The 18,969-nt window shown below is 47.1% G+C and overlaps 3 non-coding genes across 3 annotated transcripts; all 3 read left to right on the forward strand.

The window, feature by feature from the left end:
* Positions 1–1,302: 1,302 nt before the first annotated feature.
* trnad-guc (transfer RNA aspartic acid (anticodon GUC)) lies at positions 1,303–1,374 on the forward strand. The gene has a single exon. It is a non-coding gene; the product is annotated as a tRNA-Asp (tRNA).
* Positions 1,375–2,966: 1,592 nt separating this feature from the next.
* trnad-guc (transfer RNA aspartic acid (anticodon GUC)) lies at positions 2,967–3,038 on the forward strand. Its single transcript has one exon. It is a non-coding gene; the product is annotated as a tRNA-Asp (tRNA).
* Positions 3,039–4,630: 1,592 nt separating this feature from the next.
* trnav-gac (transfer RNA valine (anticodon GAC)) lies at positions 4,631–4,702 on the forward strand. Its single transcript has one exon. It is a non-coding gene; the product is annotated as a tRNA-Val (tRNA).
* Positions 4,703–18,969: the final 14,267 nt, after the last annotated feature.

Here is an 18,969-nt window from a genome sequence, read left to right on the forward strand (position 1 = left end):
AAACCGCGACGCTTTCTACAACCAACATGCTTTATAAGCCACGACGCAACACATTTCACTACATCTTTCACGCGGCAGCAACACCATTGCGTTCATAGTCTGACAGCAAAATGACCCTCTAGCAGCCACACACCACCACCTGTTCAAGGCAGATAGACAATCTGAGGAGGAAGGTCACACACCTTGTACGCCATCAAACTTCAGCAAGGGCCACCTGGACGGAAAGAGGTGAAAGGTGGCAAAGGTTAATAACCTCGAATGGCTCAGTAACAAGCGCAACGAGACAAGGTGCTCAGAGGCACTGAAGAAAGTGTTGGGAATGCTACATGCCCAATACACATAGCCTGTGCGATCTCTTCGCAAGAGCTACTCAACGTATTCGAGTGATCAACCTCGGCCCTGATTTTTTTTTTTAATTCCCTTGCAGCATCCTGCCATTCTCTCTTGAATGTTAACATTCAATCTGAAAGCACACGACTTTCAGTCAGCTCACACAACAACATGCTGCCTAAACTAATCCTTCTTTCCTTGTACGTCTGCTTCGAATGCGAATCACCTTATCTTCTTGTCCTCTGGTTAACCATTCCCTCCTGCCACAAAAAAGCTTTCTCGCTCAAAACAGTCCTTGTTTGGAACACCAAGATCAAAACTTCTGTGAGCACGATAGAACAACGCCCATCTTGCACTTTTGCACACCGTGTACCTGAAGTCATCCACGGCGAGCCCATGGTGCCAATCCTTCTCGATACCCACACGAAGGATTTCTTTCTAAAGTGTGGTGTCGGGAAAGGGGAAAAGAATAATGCAGCGTGGGCCAAAACATTGAACTCCAAATATTTTGCATATCGTGCTTGCTTCTGTTGCAAAGCCAGGAAAAGAGAGAAAAACAAACAAGTAAAGAAAGAAAGAAACAAACAAACAAACAAGCAAAAAAAATCATATGCGTTTCCTGCTTGCCTGTAGTGGCCGATGATGTGCAATATCAAGCCCGCAAAAGTGCGAATCCGCCGTCCAGATCTCTGCAGCTGTCAAAGGACTGAACTGGATGAAAGTGTTGAATGTATGCCATCACAGAGAGGAGGCAAATCACTGTGCGATGTAACATCAATGATGTGGGATGAGGGATAAAATTGAATTGATTGAGTCAAGAGCTTGAGCGGTGGTACTGCGTCGGCTGCCTGGCTCCAAAGCAGAAGCCGAAATGGTGATGGAAACGTGCCCCCTCCAAGCTGACACAACATCTATGAATCCCAAAGGTGGCTGGCAATCTCTGGCAAACTGTAGGAATTGCTTCTGTGTGCTTCCTCGTTAGTATAGTGGTGAGTATCCCCGCCTGTCACGCGGGGGACCGGGGTTCAATTCCTCGACGGGGAGGCGTGAGCGTTGCTGAGACTACCCGAGAGCTGGTCGGGGAAACTTTTTGAATTCCAAATCGCTTTGCACTGCCGCATGGAGACTCTCATCCACAACACGTACGCGGCCTGCCACCCGTTTTATCAAAACTATCAGCAGCAAACATGTTCCACACATCCGCCTATCACAATCACCGCACAACATCCGCTCTTTACTCATCAGACTGGCCACTTTCTCTTCTTTGCATTCACGAAGCGGCTCATTCAAAATGCACTAAACACATTTTCCTTGGCACATTTCATTGCTTCATTAAACCGCGACGCTTTCTACAACCAACATGCTTAATAAGCCACGACGCAACACATTACACTACATCTTTCACGCGGCAGCAACACCATTGCGTTCATAGTCTGACAGCAAAATGACCCTCTAGCAGCCACACACCACCACCTGTTCAAGGCAGATAGACAATCTGAGGAGGAAGGTCACACACCTTGTACGCCATCAAACTTCAGCAAGGGCCACCTGGACGGAAAGAAGTGAAAGGTGGCAAAGGTTAATAACCTCGAATGGCTCAGTAACAAGCGCAACGAGACAAGGTGCTCAGAGGCACTGAAGAAAGTGTTGGGAATGCTGCATGCCCAATACACATAGCCTGTGCGATCCCTTTGCAAGAGCTACTCAACGTATTCGAGTGATCAGCCCTCGGCCCTGATTTTTTTTTTAATTCCCTTACAGCATCCTGCCATTCTCTCTTGAATGTTAACATTCAATCTGAAAGCACACGACTTTCAGTCAGCTCACACAAGAACATGCTGCCTAAACTAATCCTTCTTTCCTTGTACGTCTGCTTCGAATGCGAATCACCTTATCTTCTTGTCCTCTGGTTAACCATTCCCTCCTGCCACAAAAAAGCTTGCTCGCTCAAAACAGTGCTTGTTTGGAACACCAAGATCAAAACTTCTGTGAGCACGATAGAACAACGCCCATCTTGCACTTTTGCACACCGTGTACCTGAAGTCATCCACGGCGAGCCCATGGTGCCAATCCTTCTCGATACCCACACGAAGGATTTCTTTCTAAAGTGTGGTGTCGGGAAAGGGGAAAAGAATAATGCAGCGTGGGCCAAAACATTGAACTCCAAATATTTTGCATATCGTGCTTGCTTCTGTTGCAAAGCCAGGAAAAGAGAGAAAAACAAACAAGTAAAGAAAGAAAGAAACAAACAAACAAACAAGCAAAAAAAATCATATGCGTTTCCTGCTTGCCTGTAGTGGCCGATGATGTGCAATATCAAGCCCGCAAAAGTGCGAATCCGCCGTCCAGATCTCTGCAGCTGTCACAGGACTGAACTGGATGTAAGTGTTGAATGTATGCCATCACAGAGAGGAGGCAAATCACTGTGCGATGTAACATCAGTGATGTGGGATGAGGGATAAAATTGAATTGATTGAGTCAAGAGCTTTAGCGGTGGTACTGCGTCGGCTGCCTGGCTCCAAAGCAGAAGCCTAAATGGTGATGGAAACGTGCCCCCTCCAAGCTGACACTACATCGATGAAGCCCAAAGGTGGCTGGCAATCTCTGGCAAACTGTAGGAAGCATTTCTGTGTGCTTCCTCGTTAGTATAGTGGTGAGTATCCCCGCCTGTCACGCGGGAGACCGGGGTTCAATTCCCCGACGGGGAGGCGTGAGTGTTGCTGAGGCCACCCGAGAGCTGGTCGGGGAAACTATTTGAATTCCAAATCGCTTTGCACTGCCGCATGGAGACTCTCATCCACAACACGTACGCGGCCCGCCACCCGTTTTATCAAAACTATCAACAGCAAACATGTTCCACACATCCGCCTATCACAATCACCGCACAACATCCGCTCTTTACTCATCAGACTGGCCACTTTCTCTTCTTTGCATTCACAAAGCGGCTCATTCAAAATGCACTAAACACATTTTCCTTGGCACATTTCATTGCTTCATTAAACCGCGACGCTTTCTACAACCAACATGCTTTATAAGCCACGACGCAACACATTTCACTACTTCTTTCACGCGGCAGCAACACCATTGCGCTCATAGACTGACAGCAAAATAACCCTCTAGCAGCCACACACCACCACCTGTTCAAGGCAGATAGACAATCTGAGGAGGAAGGTCACACACCTTGTACGCCATCAAACTTCAGCAAGGGCCACCTGGACGGAAAGAAGTGAAAGGTGGCAAAGGTTAATAACCTCGAATGGCTCAGTAACAAGCGCAACGAGACAAGGTGCTCAGAGGCACTGAAGAAAGTGTTGGGAATGCTACATGCCCAATACACATAGCCTGTGCGATCCCTTTGCAAGAGCTACTCAACGTATTCGAGTGATCAGCCCTCGGCCCTGATTTTTTTTAAATTCCCTTGCAGCATCCTGCCATTCTCTCTTGAATGTTAACATTCAATCTGAAAGCACACGACTTTCAGTCAGCTCACACAACAACATGCTGCCTAAACTAATCCTTCTTTCCTTGTACGTCTGCTTCGAATGCGAATCACCTTATCTTCTTGTCCTCTGGTTAACCCTTCCCTCCTGCCACAAAAAAGCTTTCTCGCTCAAAACAGTCCTTGTTTGGAACACCAAGATCAAAGCTTCTGTGAGCACGAGAGAACAACGCCCATCTTGCACTTTTACACACCGTGTACCTGAAGTCATCCACGGCGAGCCTATGGTGCCAATCCTTCTCGATACCCACACGAAGGATTTCTTTCCAAAGTGTGGTGTCGGGAAAGGGGAAAAGAATAATGCAGCGTGGGCCAAAACATTGAACTCCAAGTATTTTGCATATCGTGCTTGCTTCTGTTGCAAAGCCAGGAAAAGAGAGAAAAACAAACAAGTAAAGAAAGAAAGAAACAAACAAGCAAACAAGCAAAAAAAAATCATATGCGTTTCCTGCTTGCCTGTAGTGGCCGATGATGTGCAATATCAAGCCCGCAAAAGTGCGAATCCACCGTCCAGATCTCTGCAGCTGTCACAGGACTGAACTGGATGAAAGTGTTGAATGTATGCCATCACAGAGAGGAGGCAAATCACTGTGCGATGTAACATCAATGATGTGGGATGAGGGATAAAATTGAATTGATTGAGTCAAGAGCTTTAGCGGTGGTACTGCGTCGGCTGCCTGGCTCCAAAGTAGAAGCCTAAATGGTGATGGAAACGTGCCCCCTCCAAGCTGACACAACATCCATGAAGCCCAAAGGTGGCTGGCAATCTCTGGCAAACTGTAGAAAGCGTCTCTGTGTGCTTCCTCGTTAGTGTAGTGGTGAGTATCCCCGCCTGACACGCGGGAGACCGGGGTTCAATTCCCCGACGGGGAGGCGTGAGCGTTGCTGAGGCCACCCGTGAGCGGTGAGTGAAAATTTTTTTGAATTCCAAATCGCTTTGCACTGCCGCATGGAGACTCTCATCCACAACACGTACGCGGCCCGCCACCCGTTTTATCAAAACTATCAACAGCAAACATGTTCCACACATCCGCCTATCACAATCACCGCACAACATCCGCTCTTTACTCATCAGACTGGCCACTTTCTCTTCTTTGCATTCACAAAGCGGCTCATTCAAAATGCACTAAACACACTTTCCTTGGCACATTTCATTGCTTCATTCAACCGCGAAGCTTTCGACAACCAACATGCTTTATAAGCCACGACGCAACACATTTCACTACATCTTTCACGCCGCAGCAACACCATTGCGTTCATAGTCTAACAGCAAAATAACCCTCTAGCAGCCACACACCACCACCTGTTCAAGGCAGATAGACAATCTGAAGAGGAAGGTCACACACCTTGTACGCCATCAAACTTCAGCAAGGGCCACCTGGACGGAAAGAAGTGAAAGGTGGCAAAGATTAATAACCTCGAATGGCTCAGTAACAAGCGCAACGAGACAAGGTGCTCAGAGGCACTGAAGAAAGTGTTGGGAATGCTACATGCCCAATACACATAGCCTGTGCGATCCCTTTGCAAGAGCTACTCAACGTATTCGAGTGATCAGCCCTCGGCCCTGATTTTTTTTAAATTCCCTTGCAGCATCCTGCCATTCTCTCTTGAATGTTAACATCCAATCTGAAAGCACACGACTTTCAGTCAGCTCACACAACAACATGCTGCCTAAACTAATCCTTCTTTCCTTGTACGTCTGCTTCGAATGCGAATCACCTTATCTTCTTGTCCTCTGGTTAACCCTTCCCTCCTGCCACAAAAAAGCTTTCTCGCTCAAAACAGTCCTTGTTTGGAACACCAAGATCGAAACTTCTGTGAGCACGAGAGAACAACGCCCATCTTGCACTTTTGCACACCGTGTACCTGAAGTCATCCACGGCGAGCCCATGGTGCCAATCCTTCTCGATACCCACACGAAGGATTTCTTTCTAAAGTGTGGTGTCGGGAAAGGGGAAAAGAATAATGCAGCGTGGGCCAAAACATTGAACTCCAAGTATTTTGCATATCGTGCTTGCTTCTGTTGCAAAGCCAGGAAAAGAGATAAAAACAAACAAATAAAGAAAGAAAGAAACAAACAAGCAAACAAGCAAAAAAAAAAACATATGCGTTTCCTGTTTGCCTGTAGTGGCCGATGATGTGCAATATCATGCCAGCAAAAGTGCGAATCCTCCGTCCAGATCTCTGCAGCTGTCACAGGACTGAACTGGATGAAAGTGTTGAATGTATGCCATCACAGAGAGGAGGCAAATCACTGTGCGATGTAACATCAATGATGTGGGATGAGGGATAAAATTGAATTGATTGAGTCAAGAGCTTTAGCGGTGGTACTGCGTCGACTGCCTGGCTCCAAAGTACAAGCCTAAATGGTGATGGAAACGTGCCCCCTCCAAGCTGACACAACATCCATGAAGCCCAAAGGTGGCTGGCAATCTCTGGCACACTGTAGAAAGCGTCTCTGTGTGCTTCCTCGTTAGTATAGTGGTGAGTATCCCCGCATGTCACGCGGGAGACAGGGGTTCAATTTCCCGACGGGGAGGCGTGAGCGTTGCTGAGGCCACCCGAGAGCAGGAAGAGAAAACTTTTTGAATTTCAAATCGCTTTGCACTGCCGCATGGAGACTCTCATCCACAACACGTACGCGGCCCGCCACCCGTTTTATCAAAACTATCAACAGCAAACATGTTCCACACATCCGCCTATCACAATCACCGCACATCATCCGCTCTTTACGCATCAGACTGGCCACTTTCTCTTCTTTGCATTCACAAAGCGGCTCATTCAAAATGCACTAAACACATTTTCCTTTTCACATTTCATTGCTTCATTAAACCGCGAAGCTTTCTGCAACCAACATGCTTTATAAGCCACGACGCAACACATTTCACTGCATCTTTCACGCGGCAGCAACACCATTGCGTTCATAGTCTGACAGCAAAATGACCCTCTAGCAGCCACACACCACCACCTGTTCAAGGCAGATAGACAATCTGAGGAGGAAGGTCACACACCTTGTACGCCATCAAACTTCAGCAAGGGCCACCTGGACGGAAAGAAGTGAAAGGTGGCAAAGGTTAATAACCTCGAATGGCTCAGTAACAAGCGCAACGAGACAAGGTGCTCAGAGGCACTGAAGAAAGTGTTGGGAATGCTACATGCCCAATACACATAGCCTGTGCGATCCCTTTGCAAGAGCTACTCAACGTATTCGAGTGATCAGCCCTCGGCCCTGATATTTTTTAAATTCCCTTGCAGCATCCTGCCATTCTCTCTTGAATGTTAACATTCAATCTGAAAGCACACGACTTTCAGTCAGGTCACACAACAACATGCTGCCTAAACTAATCCTTCTTACCTTGTACGTCTGCTTCGAATGCGAATCACCTTATCTTCTTGTCCTCTGGTTAACCCTTCCCTCCTGCCACAAAAAAGCTTTCTCGCTCAAAACAGTCCTTGTTTGTAACACCAAGATCAAAACTTCTGTGAGCATGAGAGAACAACGCCCATCTAGCACTTTTGCACACCGTGTACCTGAAGTCATCCACGGCGAGCCCATGGTGCCAATCCTTCTCGATACCCACACGAAGGATTTCTTTCTAAAGTGTGGTGTCGGGAAAGGGGAAAAGAATAATGCAGCGTGGGCCAAAACATTGAACTCCAAGTATTTTGCATATCGTGCTTGCTTCTGTTGCAAAGCCAGGAAAAGAGAGAAAAACAAACAAGTAAAGAAAGAAAGAAACAAACAATCAAACAAGCAAAAAAAAACATATGCGTTTCCTGCTTGCCTGTAGTGGCCGATGATGTGCAATATCAAGCCCGCAAAAGTGCGAATCCGCCGTCCAGATCTCTGCAGCTGTCACAGGACTGAACTGGATGAAAGTGTTGAATGTATGCCATCACAGAGAGGAGGCAAATCACTGTGCGATGTAACATCAATGATGTGGGATGAGGGATAAAATTGAATTGATTGAGTCAAGAGCTTTAGCGGTGGTACTGCGTCGGCTGCCTGGCTCCAAAGTAGAAGCCTAAATGGTGATGGAAATGTGCCCCCTCCAAGCTGACACAACATCTATGAAGCCCAAAGGTGGCTGGCAATCTCTGGCAAACTGTAGAAAGTGTCTCTGTGTGCTTCCTCGTTAGTATAGTGGTGAGTATCCCCGCATGTCACGCGGGAGACAGGGGTTCAATTTCCCGACGGGGAGGCGTGAGCGTTGCTGAGGCCACCCGAGAGCGGGAAGAGAAAACTTTTTGAATTTCAAATCGCTTTGCACTGCCGCATGGAGACTCTCATCCACAACACGTACGCGGCCCGCCACCCGTTTTATCAAAACTATCAACAGCAAACATGTTCCACACATCCGCCTATCACAATCACCGCACAACATCCGCTCTTTACGCATCAGACTGGCCACTTTCTCTTCTTTGCATTCACAAAGCGGCTCATTCAAAATGCACTAAACACATTTTCCTTTTCACATTTCATTGCTTCATTAAACCGCGACGCTTTCCACAACCAACATGCTTTATAAGCCACGACGCCACACATTTCACTACATCTTTCACGCGGCAGCAACACCATTGCGTTCATAGTCTGACAGCAAAATAACCATCTAGCAGCCACACTCCACCACCTGTTCAAGGCAGATAGACAATCTGAGGAGGAAGGTCACACACCTTGTACGCCATCAAACTTCAGCAAGGGCCACCTGGACGGAAAGAAGTGAAAGGTGGCAAAGGTTAATAACCTCGAATGGCTCAGTAACAAGCGCAACGAGACAAGGTGCTCAGAGGCACTGAAGAAAGTGTTGGGAATGCTACATGCCCAATACACATAGCCTGTGCGATCCCTTTGCAAGAGCTACTCAACGTATTCGAGTGATCAGCCCTCGGCCCTGATTTTTTTTTAATTCCCTTGCAGCATCCTGCCATTCTCTCTTGAATGTTAACATTCAATCTGAAAGCACACGACTTTCAGTCAGCTCACACAACAACATGCTGCCTAAACTAATCCTTCTTTCCTTGTACGTCTGCTTCGAATGCGAATCACCTTATCTTCTTGTCCTCTGGTTAACCCTTCCCTCCTGCCACAAAAAAGCTTTCTCGCTCAAAACAGTCCTTGTTTGGAACACCAAGATCAAAACTCCTGCGAGCACGAGAGAACAACGCCCATCTTGCACTTTTGCACACCGTGTACCTGAAGTCATCCACGGCGAGCCCATGGTGCCAATCCTTCTCGATACCCACACGAAGGATTTCTTTCTAAAGTGTGGTGTCGGGAAAGGGGAAAAGAATAATGCAGCGTGGGCCAAAACATTGAACTCCAAGTATTTTGCATATCGTGCTTGCTTCTGTTGCAAAGCCAGGAAAAGAGAGAAAAAAAAACAAGTAAAGAAAGAAAGAAACAAACAAACAAACAAGCAAAAAAAAATCATATGCGTTTCCTGCTTGCCTGTAGTGGCCGATGATGTGCAATATCAAGCCCGCAAAAGTGCGAATCCGCCGTCCAGATCTCTGCAGCTGTCACAGGACTGAACTGGATGAAAGTGTTGAATGTATGCCATCACAGAGAGGAGGCAAATCACTGTGCGATGTAACATCAATGATGTGGGATGAGGGATAAAATTGAATTGATTGAGTCAAGAGCTTTAGCGGTGGTACTGCGTCGGCTGCCTGGCTCCAAAGTGGAAGCCTAAATGGTGATGGAAATGTGCCCCCTCCAAGCTGACACAACATCTATGAAGCCCAAAGGTGGCTGGCAATCTCTGGCAAACTGTAGAAAGTGTCTCTGTGTGCTTCCTCGTTAGTATAGTGGTGAGTATCCCCGCATGTCACGCGGGAGACAGGGGTTCAAATTCCCGACGGGGAGGCGTGAGCGTTGCTGAGGCCACCCGAGAGCGGGAAGAGAAAACTTTTTGAATTTCAAATCGCTTTGCACTGCCGCATGGAGACTCTCATCCACAACACGTACGCGGCCCGCCACCCGTTTTATCAAAACTATCAACAGCAAACATGTTCCACACATCCGCCTATCACAATCACCGCACAACATCCGCTCTTTACGCATCAGACTGGCCACTTTCTCTTCTTTGCATTCACAAAGCGGCTCATTCAAAATGCACTAAACACATTTTCCTTTTCACATTTCATTGCTTCATTAAACCGCGACGCTTTCCACAACCAACATGCTTTATAAGCCACGACGCCACACATTTCACTACATCTTTCACGCGGCAGCAACACCATTGCGTTCATAGTCTGACAGCAAAATAACCATCTAGCAGCCACACTCCACCACCTGTTCAAGGCAGATAGACAATCTGAGGAGGAAGGTCACACACCTTGTACGCCATCAAACTTCAGCAAGGGCCACCTGGACGGAAAGAAGTGAAAGGTGGCAAAGGTTAATAACCTCGAATGGCTCAGTAACAAGCGCAACGAGACAAGGTGCTCAGAGGCACTGAAGAAAGTGTTGGGAATGCTACATGCCCAATACACATAGCCTGTGCGATCCCTTTGCAAGAGCTACTCAACGTATTCGAGTGATCAGCCCTCGGCCCTGATTTTTTTTTAATTCCCTTGCAGCATCCTGCCATTCTCTCTTGAATGTTAACATTCAATCTGAAAGCACACGACATTCAGTCAGCTCACACAACAACATGCTGCCTAAACTAATCCTTCTTTCCTTGTACGTCTGCTTCGAATGCGAATCACCTTATCTTCTTGTCCTCTGGTTAACCCATCCCTCCTGCCACAAAAAAGCTTTCTCGCTCAAAACAGTCCTTGTTTGGAACACCAAGATCAAAACTCCTGTGAGCACGAGAGAACAACGCCCATCTTGCACTTTTGCACACCGTGTACCTGAAGTCATCCACGGCGAGCCCATGGTGCCAATCCTTCTCGATACCCACACGAAGGATTTCTTTCTAAAGTGTGGTGTCGGGAAAGGGGAAAAGAATAATGCAGCGTGGGCCAAAACATTGAACTCCAAGTATTTTGCATATCGTGCTTGCTTCTGTTGCAAAGCCAGGAAAAGAGAGAAAAAAAAACAAGTAAAGAAAGAAAGAAACAAACAAGCAAACAAGCAAAAAAAAAATCATATGCGTTTCCTGCTTGCCTGTAGTGGCCGATGATGTGCAATATCAAGCCCGCAAAAGTGCGAATCCGCCGTCCAGATCTCTGCAGCTGTCACAGGACTGAACTGGATGAAAGTGTTGAATGTATGCCATCACAGAGAGGAGGCAAATCACTGTGCGATGTAACATCAATGATGTGGGATGAGGGATAAAATTGAATTGATTGAGTCAAGAGCTTTAGCGGTGGTACTGCGTCGGCTGCCTGGCTCCAAAGTAGAAGCCTAAATGGTGATGGAAACGTGCCCCCTCCAAGCTGACACAACATCTATGAAGCCCAAAGGTGGCTGGCAATCTCTGGCAAACTGTAGAAAGCGTCTCTGTGTGCTTCCTCGTTAGTATAGTGGTGAGTATCCCCGCCTGTCACGCGGGACACCGCGGTTCAATTCTCCGACGGGGAGGCGTGAGCGTTGCTGAGGCCACCCGAGAGCGGGAAGAGAAAACTTTATGAATTCCAAATCGCTTTGCACTGCCGCATGGAGACTCTCATCCACAACACGTACGCGGCCCGCCATCCGTTTTATCAAAACTATCAACAGCAAACATGTTCCACACATCCGTCTATCACAATCACCGCACAACATCCGCTCTTTACTCATCAGACTGGCCACTTTCTCTTCTTTGCATTCACAAAGCGGCTCATTCAAAATGCACTAAACACATTTTCCTTGGCACATTTCATTGCTTCATTAAACCGCGACGCTTTCTGCAACCAACGTGCTTTATAAGCCACGACGCAACACATTTCAATGCATCTTTCACGCGGCAGCAACACCATTGCGTTCATAGTCTGACAGCAAAATAACCCTCTAGCAGCCACACACCACCACCTGTTCAAGGCAGATAGACAATCTGAGGAGGAAGGTCACACACCTTGTACGCCATCAAACTTCAGCAAGGGCCACCTGGACGGAAAGAAGTGAAAGGTGGCAAAGGTTAATAACCTCGAATGGCTCAGTAACAAGCGCAACGAGACAAGGTGCTCAGAGGCACTGAAGAAAGTGTTGGGAATGCTACATGCCCAATACACATAGCCTGTGCGATCCCTTTGCAAGAGCTACTCAACGTATTCGAGTGATCAGCCCTCGGCCCTGATTTTTTTTTAATTCCCTTGCAGCATCCTGCCATTCTCTCTTGAATGTTAACATTCAATCTGAAAGCACACGACTTTCAGTCAGGTCACACAACAACATGCTGTCTAAACTAATCCTTCTTACCTTGTACGTCTGCTTCGAATGCGAATCACCTTATCTTCTTGTCCTCTGGTTAACCCTTCCCTCCTGCCACAAAAAAGCTTTCTCGCTCAAAACAGTCCTTGTTTGGAACACCAAGATCAAAACTTCTGTGAGCACGAGAGAACAACGCCCATCTAGCACTTTTGCACACCGTGTACCTGAAGACATCCACGGCGAGCCCATGGTGCCAATCCTTCTCGATACCCACACGAAGGATTTCTTTCTAAAGTGTGGTGTCGGGAAAGGGGAAAAGAATAATGCAGCGTGGGCCAAAACATTGAACTCCAAGTATTTCGCATATCGTGCTTGCTTCTGTTGCAAAGCCAGGAAAAGAGAGAAAAACAAACAAGTAAAGAAAGAAACAAACAAACAAACAAACAAGCAAAAAAAAATCATATGCGTTTCCTGCTTGCCTGTAGTGGCCGATGATGTGCAATATCAAGCCCGCAAAATTGCGAATCCGCCGTCCAGATCTCTGCAGCTGTCACAGGACTGAACTGGATGAAAGTGTTGAATGTATGCCATCACAGAGAGGAGGCAAATCACTGTGCGATGTAACATCAATGATGTGGGATGAGGGATAAAATTGAATTGATTGAGTCAAGAGCTTTAGCGGTGGTACTGCGTCGGCTGCCTGGCTCCAAAGTAGAAGCCTAAATGGTGATGGAAACGTGCCCCCTCCAAGCTGACACAACATCTATGAAGCCCAAAGGTGGCTGGCAATCTCTGGCAAACTGTAGAAAGCGTCTCTGTGTGCTTCTTCGTTAGTATAGTGGTGAGTATCCCCGCCTGTCACGCGGGAGTCTGGGGATTCAATTCCCGGACGGGGAGGCGTGAGCGTTGCTAAGGCCACCCGAGAGCTGTTAGGGGAAACTTTTTGAATTCCAAATCGCTTTGCACTGCCGCATGGAGACTCTCATCCACAACACGTACGCGGCCCGCCACCCGTTTTATCAAAACTATCAACAGCAAACATGTTCCACACATCCGCCTATCACAATCACCGCACAACATCCGCTCTTTACTCATCAGACTGGCCACTTTCTCTTCTTTCCATTCTCAAAGCGGCTCATTCAAAATGCACTAAACACATTTTCCTTGGCACATTTCATTGCTTCATTAAACCGCGACGCTTTCTACAACCAACATGCTTTATAAGCCACGACGCAACACATTTCACTACATCTTTCACGCGGCAGCAACACCAATGCGTTCATAGTCTGACAGCAAAATAACCCTCTAGCAGCCACACACCACCACCTGTTCAAGGCAGATAGACAATCTGAGGAGGAAGGTCACACACCTTGTACGCCATCAAACTTCAGCAAGGGCCACCTGGACGGAAAGAAGTGAAAGGTGGCAAAGGTTAATAACCTCGAATGGCTCAGTAACAAGCGCAACGAGACAAGGTGCTCAGAGGCACTGAAGAAAGTGTTGGGAATGCTACATGCCCAATACACATAGCCTGTGCGATCCCTTTGCAAGAGCTACTCAACGTATTCGAGTGATCAGCCCTCGGCCCTGATTTTTTTTAATTCCCTTGCAGCATCCTGCCATTCTCTCTTGAATGTTAACATTCAATCTGAAAGCACACGACTTTCAGTCAGCTCACACAACAACATCCTGCCTAAACTAATCCTTCTTTCCTTGTACGTCTGCTTCGAATGCGAATCACCTTATCTTCTTGTCCTCTGGTTAACCCTTCCCTCCTGCCACAAAAAAGCTTGCTCGCTCAAAACAGTCCTTGTTTGGAACACCAAGATCAAAACTTCTGTGAGCACGATAGAACAACGCCCATCTTGCACTTTTGCACACCGTGTACCTGAAGTCATCCACGGCGAGTCCATGGTGCCAATCCTTCTCGATACCCACACGAAGGATTTCTTTCTAAAGTGTGGTGTCGGGAAAGGGGAAAAGAATAATGCAGCGTGGGCCAAAACATTGAACTTCGAATATTTTGCATATCGTGCTTGCTTCTGTTGCAAAGCCAGGAAAAGAGAGAAAAACAAACAAGTAAAGAAAGAAAGAAACAAACAAGCAAACAAGCAAAAAAAAATCATATGCGTTTCCTGCTTGCCTGTAGTGGCCGATGATGTGCAATATCAAGCCCGTAAAAGTGCGAATCCTCCGTCCAGATCTCTGCAGCTGTCACAGGACTGAACTGGATGAAAGTGTTGAATGTATGCCATCACAGAGAGGAGGCAAATCACTGTGCGATGTAACATCAATGATCTGGGATGAGGGATAAAATTGAATTGATTGAGTCAAGAGCTTTAGCGGTGGTACGGCGTCGGCTGCCTGGCTCCAAAGTAGAAGCCTAAATGGTGATGGAAACGTGCCCCCTCCAAGCTGACACAACATCTCTGAAGCCCAAAGGTGGCTGGCAATCTCTGGCAAACTGTAGGAAGATTTTCTGTGTGCTTCCTCGTTAGTATAGTGGTGAGTGTCCCCGCCTGTCATTCGGGAGTGCGGGGTTCAATTCACCGACGGTGAGGCGTGAGCCTTGCTGAGGTCACCCGAGAGCTGTTAGGGGAAACTTTTTGAATTCCAAATCGCTTTGCACTGCCGCATGGAGACTCTCATCCACAACACGTACGCGGCCCGCCATCCGTTTTATCAAAACTATCAACAGCAAACATGTTCCACACATCCGCCTCTCACAATCACCGCACAACATCCGCTCTTTACTCATCAGACTGGCCACTTTCTCTTCTTTGCATTCACAAAGCGGCTCATTCAAAATGCACTAAACACATTTTCCTTGGCACATTTCATTGCTTCATTAAACCGCGACGCTTTCTACAACCAACATGCTTTATAAGCCACGACGCAACACATTTCACTACATCTTTCACGCGGCGGCAACACCATTGCATTCATAGTCTGACAGCAAAATAGCCCTCTAGCAGCCACACACCACCACCTGTTCAAGGCAGATAGACAATCTGAGGAGGAAGGTCACACACCTTGTACGCCATCAAACTTCAGCAAGGGCCACCTGGACGGAAAGAAGTGAAAGGTGGCAAACGTTAATAACCTCGAATGGCTCAGTAACAAGCGCAACGAGACAAGGTGCTCAGAGGCACTGAAGAAAGTGTTGGGAATGCTACATGCCCAATACACATAGCCTGTGCGATCCCTTTGCAAGAGCTACTCAACGTATTCGAGTGATCAGCCCTCGGCCCTGATTTTTTTAAAAATTCCCTTGCAGCATCCTGCCATTGTCTCTTGAATGTTAACATTCAATCTGAAAGCACACGACTTTCAGTCAGCTCACACAACAACATGCTGCCTAAACTAATCCTTCTTTCCTTGTACGTCTGCTTCGAATGCGAATCACCTTATCTTCTTGTCCTCTGGTTAACCCTTCCCTCCTGCCACAAAAAAGCTTTCTCGCTCAAAACAGTCCTTGTTTGGAACACCAAGATCAAAACTTCTGTGAGCACGAGAGAACAACGCCCACCTTGCACTTTTGCACACCGTGTACCTGAAGTCATCCACGGCGAGCCCATTTTGCCAATCCTTCTCGATACCCACACGAAGGATTTCTTTCTAAAGTGTGGTGTCGGGAAAGGGGAAAAGAATAATGCAGCGTGGGCCAAAACATTGAACTCCAAGTATTTTGCATATCGTGCTTGCTTCTGTTGCAAAGCCAGGAAAAGAGAGAAAAACAAACAAGTAAAGAAAGAAAGAAAGAAACAAGCAAACAAGCAAAAAAAAAACCATATGCGTTTCCTGCTTGCATGTAGTGGCCGATGATGTGCAATATCAAGCCCGCAAAAGTGCGAATCCGCCGTCCAGATCTCTGCAGCTGTCACAGGACTGAACTGGATGAAAGTGTTGAATGTATGCCATCACAGAGAGGAGGCAAATCACTGTGCGATGTAACATCAATGATGTGGGATGAGGGATAAAATTGAATTGATTGAGTCAAGAGCTTTAGCGGTGGTACTGCGTCGGCTGCCTGGCTCCAAAGTAGAAGCCTAAATGGTGATGGAAACGTGCCCCCTCCAAGCTGACATAACATCTCTGAAGCCCAAAGGTGGCTGGCAATCTCTGGCAAACTGTAGGAAGATTTTCTGTGTGCTTCCTCGTTAGTATAGTGGTGAGTGTACCCGCCTGTCATTCGGGAGAGCGGGGTTCAATTCACCGACGGTGAGGCGTGAGCCTTGCTGAATTCACCCGAGAGCTGTTAGGGGAAACTTTTTGAATTCCAAATCGCTTTGCACTGCCGCATGGAGACTCTCATCCACAACACGTACGCGGCCCGCCACCCGTTTTATCAAAACTATCAACAGCAAACATGTTCCACACATCCGCCTATCACAATCACCGCACAACATCCGCTCTTTACTCATCAGACTGGCCACTTTCTCTTCTTTGCATTGACAAAGCGGCTCATTCAAAATGCACTAAACACATTTTCCTTGGCACATTTCATTGCTTCATTAAACCGCGACGCTTTCTACAACCAACATGCTTTATAAGCCACGACGCAACACATTTCACTACATCTTTCACGCGGCAGCCACACCATTGCGTTCATAGTCTGACAGCAAAATAACCCTCTAGCAGCCACACACCACCACCTGTTCAAGGCAGATAGACAATCTGAGGAGGAAGGTCACACACCTTGTACGCCATCAAACTTCAGCAAGGGCCACCTGGACGGAAAGAAGTGAAAGGTGGCAAAGGTTAATAACCTCGAATGGCTCAGTAACAAGCGCAACGAGACAAGGTGCTCAGAGGCACTGAAGAAAGTGTTGGGAATGCTACATGCCCAATACACATAGCCTGTGCGATCCCTTTGCAAGAGCTACTCAACGTATTCGAGTGATCAGCCCTCGGCCCTGATTTTTTTTTAATTCCCTTGCAGCATCCTGCCATTCTCTCTTGAATGTTAACATTCAATCTGAAAGCACACGACTTTCAGTCAGCTCACACAACAACATGCTGCCGAAACTAATCCTTCTTTCCTTGTCCGTCTGCTTCGAATGCGAATCATCTTATCTTCTTGTCCTCTGGTTAACCCTTCCCTCCTGCCACAAAAAAGCTTTCTCGCTCAAAACAGTCCTTGTTTGGAACACCAAGATCAAAACTTCCGTGAGCACGAGAGAACAACGCCCACCTTGCACTTTTGCACACCGTGTACCTGAAGTCATCCACGGCGAGCCCATGGTGCCAATCCTTCTCGATACCCACTTGAAGGATTTCTTTCTAAAGTGTGGTGTCGGGAAAGGGGAAAAGAATAATGCAGCGTGGGCCAAAACATTGAACTCCAAGTATTTTGCATATCGTGCTTGCTTCTGTTGCAAAGCCAGGAAAAGAGAGAAAAACAAACAAGTAAAGAAAGAAAGAAAGAAACAAGCAAACAAGCAAATAAAAAACCATATGCGTTTCCTGCTAGCCTGTAGTGGCCGATGATGTGCAATATCAAGCCCGCAAAAGTGCGAATCCGCCGTCCAGATCTCTGCAGCTGTCACAGGACTGAACTGGATGAAAGTGTTGAATGTATGCCATCACAGAGAGGAGGCAAATCACTGTGCGATGTAACATCAATGATGTGGGATGAGGGATAAAATTGAATTGATTGAGTCAAGAGCTTTAGCGGTGGTACTGCGTCGGCTGCCTGGCTCCAAAGTAGAAGCCTAAATGGTGATGGAAACGTGCCCCCTCCAAGCTGACACAACATCTCTGAAGCCCAAAGGTGGCTGGCAATCTCTGGCAAACTGTAGGAAGATTTTCTGTGTGCTTCCTCGTTAGTATAGTGGTGAGTGTCCTCGCCTGTCATTCGGGAGAGCGGGATTCAATTCACCGACGGGGAGGCGTGAGCCTTGCTGAGGTCACCCGAGAGCTGTTAGGGGAAACTTTTTGAATTCCAAATCGCTTTGCACTGCCGCATGGAGACTCTCATCCACAACACGTACGCTGCCCGCCACCCGTTTTATCAAAACTATCAACAGCAAACATGTTCCACACATCCGCCTATCACAATCACCGCACAACATCCGCTCTTTACTCATCAGACTGGCCACTTTCTCTTCTTTGCATTCTCAAAGCGGCTCATTCAAAATGCACTAAACACATTTTCCTTGGCACATTTCATTGCTTCATTAAACCGCGACGCTTTCTACAACCAACATGCTTTATAAGCCACGACGCAACACATTTCACTACATCTTTCACGCGGCAGCAACACCATTGCGTTCATAGTCTGACAGCAAAATGACCCTCTAGCAGCCACACACCACCACCTGTTCAAGGCAGATAGACAATCTGAGGAGGAAGGTCACACACCTTGTACGCCATCAAACTTCAGCAAGGGCCACCTGGACGGAAAGAAGTGAAAGGTGGCAAAGGTTAATAACCTCGAATGGCTCAGTAACAAGCGCAACGAGACTAGGTGCTCAGAGGCACTGAAGAAAGTGTTGGGAATGCTACATGCCCAATACACATAGCCTGTGCGATCCCTTTGCAAGAGCTACTCAACGTATTCGAGTGATCAGCCCTCGGCCCTGATTTCTTTTTAATTCCCTTGCAGCATCCTGCCATTCTCTCTTGAATGTTAACATTCAATCTGAAAGCACAAGACTTTCAGTCAGCTCACACAACAACATGCTGCCTAAACTAATCCTTCTTTCCTTGTACGTCTGCTTCGAATGCGAATCACCTTATCTTCTTGTCCTCTGGTTAACCCTTCCCTCCTGCCACAAAAAAGCTTTCTCGCTCAAAACAGTCCTTGTTTGGAACACCAAGATCAAAACTTCTGTGAGCA

This window comes from Heterodontus francisci, chromosome 34 (genome assembly GCF_036365525.1).
Source record: "Heterodontus francisci isolate sHetFra1 chromosome 34, sHetFra1.hap1, whole genome shotgun sequence".
NCBI lineage: Eukaryota > Metazoa > Chordata > Chondrichthyes > Heterodontiformes > Heterodontidae > Heterodontus > Heterodontus francisci.